The following is a 6,126-nucleotide window of genomic DNA, read 5'->3' as shown; positions in this document are numbered from 1 at the left end:
TTTCTTTCTCCTTCCGTTTTTCGTCTTTTATGACAGTCGACCTCTTGTCTTTTTTTTCGCGTTGATTGTATCGCCCAATCTCCTCGCTCCACTGAAATTACTCTCTATTGGGAACTCTTTAGATTTTAGATTTCCCCAACATTTTTTTTTTTTTTCTTTTTTTACATGGAGCTCTCCTTATTGGGAATCTTCCTCAAATTCGTAACTCTCTAATATCTTTTTATTAGTTCTCTCTCTCATTGGGATTTCTCTAGAATTCGGATTTCTCCAATTTTAGGAACGAAAAAAATCTTTCTAATATATACTAGCGTGTTAGAAAGTGTTTCTTCTGGCCGGAATTAGAAATCAGAACTTTTCCTTCCAAACAATGGAAATATTCGATCTTTGAAGAATAATTTCCAATAGATAGAACTCTCCCTTTAAACCCAGCACGGGGTCCTGTCTTCTACTGAATGAAATCGTCTGGCGTCAGTTAGAAGAAAATATACAAAGTGCTTCATTGTAGCCGTTCTCCCTCGACGTCTTCCCGTGACAGAGAAGTTTGCAGGAGTTGCATGGGAGGGATTAGCACAGTCGTGGTTCTCATGGCCCAGATTGGGAGAGGCCCTCCTTTGGCCTTCTCTTCTTTCTTCTCCTCTTTTCGATTCTCTTCATCGACCCCTTTCTCTCTCTCTCTCTCTCTCTCTCTCTCTCTCTCTCTCTCTCTCTCTAACTCTAACTTCCCTACTTGTCCCCCTCCCCTTCTTCCTTCCCTATTCTGTTTTGTATCATCATCATCCTCACCCTTTCTCTCCCTCCCCCGTCATTTTCCCTCTTTCTCCTCCTCTTTTTGTCTATCTACTTTTTTACATTTCGTCTCTTATTCTCTTCATTCCCATCCCTTTCATCTTCCCTTTCCCATATTTCCCATTCCCTGTCCCCGTCCCGTCACCACAACTTTCCCGTTCCTTTCACATCCTCTTTCCCATCCACTCTCCCCATCCTCTCTCCCCATCCTCTTTCCCCATCCTCTCTCCCCATCCGCTTTCCCATCCCCTCTCCCCATCCCCTCTCCCATCCACTGCCCCATCCCCTCTCTCACCCCCTCTCCCCATCCCCTCTCCCATCCCCTCTCCCATCTCCTCTCCCATCTCCTCACCCCATCTCCTCATCTCCTTTCCCATTCTTTTCTCATCCACTGCCCTACCCCCTCTCCCATCCCCACTTACATCCCTTTCCCATTCCCTCTCCCATTCCCTCTCCCCATCCCCTCTCCCCATCCCCTCTCCCATCCACTCTCCCCATCCACTCTCCCCATCACCTCTCCCATCCCTTTCCCATCCCCTCTCCCATACCTTTCCCATCCCCTCTCCCATACCTTTAACTTCCCTCTCCCACTCCATCTAATCCCTTCTCCCCATCCTCCTCTCCCATCCCCTCTCCCATCCCCTCTTCCCTCCCCTCCCCCTATCTCCTCTTCCATCCCCTCTCCCATCCTCCCTCCCCATCCCCTCTCCCATCCCGAATCGTATCCCTTTCCCATCCTTTCTCTCGTCCCCACTCACATCCCTTTCCCATCCTCCCTCCCATCCCTTTCCCATCCCCTCTCCCATCTCTTTCACTTACCTCTCCCGTCCCCTCCCTCATCCGCTCTTCCACTCCCTCTCCCATCATCTCTGACACTTTTGCCTCCCTTTTATCCGTCCTCATCATTTCCCCTTTCCGTTTCCCGTTCCCCTTCCTCTTCCTTTCCCCTCCTCTCTCCTCATCTCTTTGTTTCTCTTCCCCTTCTCCTCCTCCTTCCCCTTTTCCGCCCCCCTTCCTTCCCCCCTCTTTCTCTTAATCTTCTCACGTGGATGTGTTCTAATTACATATTCTCTCCCCATTTTCCTCTCTATTCCTCTCTCTCTCTCTCTCTCTTTCTGTCTCTCTCTTTCTCTCTCTCGTTATTATTACCTCGTGGCTCCAAAGCTCTCCCTTCCCTTCCCTTTCCCTTCCCTTTCCCTTTCCTTCATCTTCCCTTTCCCTTCGCTTCTCGTCCTCTCCCCTTCTCTCGCCGTCCCCTTTTTTCCCTTCCTCTTTTCCCTTTCCCTCGCCTTCCCCTCCATCATCCTCTTCCCCTTCCCTTCATTTTACCCCTTTCCCTCCCCCTTTCCCCCTACACTGCAGACGCACCCTTTTTTGTCGCAAAGTAATGTCATTTTGAATACTTTTTATTGGGTCCGCGTTTTATTTCCTCAGTCATTACCTCTTGATTTTTCTTTGTGTGTGTGTGTGTGTGTGTGTGTGTGTGTGTGTGTGTCTGTGTGTGTGTACGGTCGTGTTTGGCGGCGTTTTGTTGCTGTCTCGTTTGGTTGGTTGGTTGGACCCCTCTCAATCTCTCTCTCTCTTTCTCACTCTCTATCTCTGTCTCTCTTTCTCTATCTCTGTCTCTCTATTTCTCTCTCTCACTCTCTCTCCTGCTCTCTATTTATCTATATCTCTTTCATTCTCTCTCTCTCTCTCTCTCTCTCTCTCTCTCTCTCGCTCTCTCTCTCTCTCTCAAAGGATTACAAAGGCGGAGCATGCCGACAGGAGACCTTTTGATCCATATCTAGGTCGGATGAAAAAAAAAAAATCATATTAATAATAAATTAAAACTATAATAATGTAAAAATAACAAATAAAATACATAAATAAATGCATAGGTATAGTTGAATAACAAACAAAAAGGTAAATAGTAAATGATTATAAATTGACATATAACTAATAATAAATGAAAATCAGACAGACAAATTATAACAAAACAAAAACAAATAATATAACATAAATTATAATCATTACAGCATCTTACTTAGGTATTTATCTAAATGATTCTTAAAGCTTCGAACTGAACTACATTGCACTACCTGTGCAGGAAGTTTATTCCATTCATTAACTACACGGTTGGCAAAGTTGTTTCTACCTACTTCCAAATTGAATCTATTTCCGGACAGTTTGAGACCATTGTTTCTTGTCTGATTCTCATTCAATGTGAAAATTTGGTCACTTTTGATGTTGTCAATTCCCTCTCTCTCTCTCTCTCTCTTCGTGTGTTGTCAAATTGGCTTTTTAAGGCTTACAACGCGGTGCCACGAGAATGAATGAAAAAAACTTGGCGACATCCGTAGTAAAATGATTTAACATAGTCATGGATCACGTGCATGACACGTGATTGTCTGGTATGACCTCCCCGAATGTGGGCAATAATGACCTCTCTCTCTCTCTCTCTTTCTCTCTCTCTCTCTCTTTCTTTTTCACACACACATACACACACACACACACACACACACGCACGCACGCACGCACGCACACAGACACCATCCGCTTGAGGAGGACAGTAACGGCCTGTGCTTTTAGTACAATTTTCCAACCCTGAGCATGGCTCGATCCCAGACCTCCCGCGTGAAAGGTCAAGACGCTAAACACTACACCAGCAATCTGTGAACGTTGTCCAGAACCGGTGTAATCATATAGAACTATGCGCGCGCACACGCAAACATATAGGCCTAGCACTGCTGAGGGCTCTGTTCTTGATTACAGAGGGAGATTGAAGTGGGGGGGAACCTTACTCCCCCTAGGCTAGAAAGGAGATGGGCTCAAGAGGGGGAGGGGGAAGAGTTTCGGGGGGAAGTTAGGGGGTTCAGGGCTGGGGGGTGGGTAGCGAAGACGATGAAAAAGAGTTAGTGTATATATGTGTGTATATATATATATATATATACATATATATATATATATATGTATGTATATGTATATATATATAATATATATATATATGTATATATATGTATGTATATGTATATATATAATATATATATACATATATATATATATATATATATATATATATATATATGTATATATACATATAAGTAATGACGCCATATCACTGATAGAAGGTCGGGATTTGGTATAAGTCAAATTCGAATTTGTAAATTGAAATTGCTTGCTCAGTGGAAGGATGTAGAGGAGGAGGAAGCGATAGTGTTGTTAGGAGAGGGAGATGGAGGCGAGAAAGGGGAGGGAGGCGATGAGGGGTAAGATCAAAGAGGATGTTTAGTGGGAGGAGGTGGAGGAGGAGGAGGAGGAGGACTGTTGGGGGGAGATCGTGTCTGTCGCTTAGGAGGTCGAGACGATATGTGGGACGTTATTGTGTGGTGGAGGAGAAGGATAAAGATGTTGGGGAAGGAAAGGTAGAGGCGGTGGTGCTAGAGAAATGTGTGTATTAGGGACGAAGAGAAAGATTTTTCTCTTTCTGAGACTTCTTCCTTTTCTGCCCTCCTCGTCTTCTTTTTTTACCTCAACTTCTTCTTCTTCTTTTTTTCTTCTTTTCTTCAACATTTTCTTTGTCTTTGTCGACGTCTTCTTCGTCTTCCAGCGACAGCATCGGAGCATTCTTGCGAAAAATGAGCTTCCACAGGTGGACACGTTTCTCCTTGAAATTTTGACTTTTCTTTCTTCACCAAATTTTGACTTTTCTTTCTTCTCCAAATTTTGACTTCCCTTTCTTTCGCGAAATTTTGACTTTTCTTCCATCTCGAAATTTGAACCTTTCTTCTCTCTCTTTTTTTTTTTCTTCTCAAGTGTTTGACTTTTCTTTATTTTCAAAATCTCGACTTTGCTCTTTCGATTACCCGCCTCAGTCTTTAAGAATATATTTTTTCTTGTTCCGGCATCTTCGAGACATATACGGGGAACGATCATGTAACAAATACTAGGCTGGCGGCCTTTTTTTTTTGGGGGGGGGGGGCGGGGGGGAATAGAGGTGGATGGGGGAATGGGTGGGGGAGTGGGGGAGGCCTTTTATGGGATTAAAAGTTTATGACAATCGGAGGGAGTTGGCCATTACCGGCTCTAGTTACCGGAGGGCGGAGGGATGCGAGTCCAGGGAGATGACGTTGTTGACAGAGTCCCCCGGATCATTTACTCAATCTTGACATTGCATCACAGAAATAAATAATAGGAGACGTCATGATTATTATGATAATAATAATAACAATAATAATAATGATAATGATAATAATGAATAATAATAGTAACAACAACATAATAATAATAATAATAATAATAATAATAATAATAATAATAATAATGATAATAAGTAATAACAACAACATAAAAATAATAATAGTAGTAGTAGTAGTAGTAATGATATATCTTTACACTGAAGACTTCCCCTTCTAAGGAGGTAATAACGATGGTAATAATAGTAATTATGATTATAATAATCTATATACCAAAGGCATCTTCCCCCTTATACTGTAAGCGAGGTAGCTAGTCAAGTCCGGCACCTACCCTTCACCCCTCCCACCCCTATCCATCACCCATTTGTTTTCAATTTCATCTAAGCTCCTTGTCAAAAAAGGGCCATCCCTGACTCCCGCCCACTGCCCGAGCAGTGAGCAATGCAGCAAGACACAGCACATCCACAGTAGGGCCCCACCTGCATAGAAATAACTGATTATAATAATAATAATAGATGATGATTATAATATTGATGATAACAATAATAATGATAACACCAACAATTCAAATAATGATAATTGTTTCCTTTAGTTTCATAGAATGAAAACTCGCATCTCCATGGTAGCCAGCACCGATCATTGAGCTCTCTTGTAGATCTCTTTGCGAAGAAACTTGAGACTCGGGTCTGAGGTTGGGACTCCACTGGAGATATATCTGGGAGTGAAGGAAGACTTCTTGCCCGATGTATTTACGTGGGAGTAGTCTGTCTTCGACGAGTTTGACCCTCGGGCGACCGGACTCGTCGACTCGCCGCCTTCATCGACGTCGATTTTCAGGTCGAACGAACACACTCCAAAATCTGCCCTGCTCACGGTGTGGATGTGTGTGTGTGCGCGCGCGCGCGCGTGTGTGTGTGTGTGTGTGTGTGCGTACGTTCATGTGGACGTGTGTGTGTGTATGTGCGCGTGCGTGTATGTGTGAGTATGTGCGCATGCGTGTGTGTATGTGCGCGTGCGTGTAGGTTCTTGTACACATGCGTGTGGACGTGCGTATGACTTCACACGGTCTTGGATCACGTGTTGGATTCGTGATCGCCAGCTATTAACCTCCCGCATGAGAGCTCAGAGCACATATATACATACGTGTGTGTGTGTGTGTACATGT

This window comes from Oratosquilla oratoria, chromosome 1 (genome assembly GCF_046742065.1).
Source record: "Oratosquilla oratoria isolate Oo_2021 chromosome 1, ASM4674206v1, whole genome shotgun sequence".
Lineage (NCBI taxonomy): Eukaryota > Metazoa > Arthropoda > Malacostraca > Stomatopoda > Squillidae > Oratosquilla > Oratosquilla oratoria.
The sequence above is the reverse complement of the archived record's forward strand: the minus strand, read 5'-3'. Positions refer to the sequence as shown.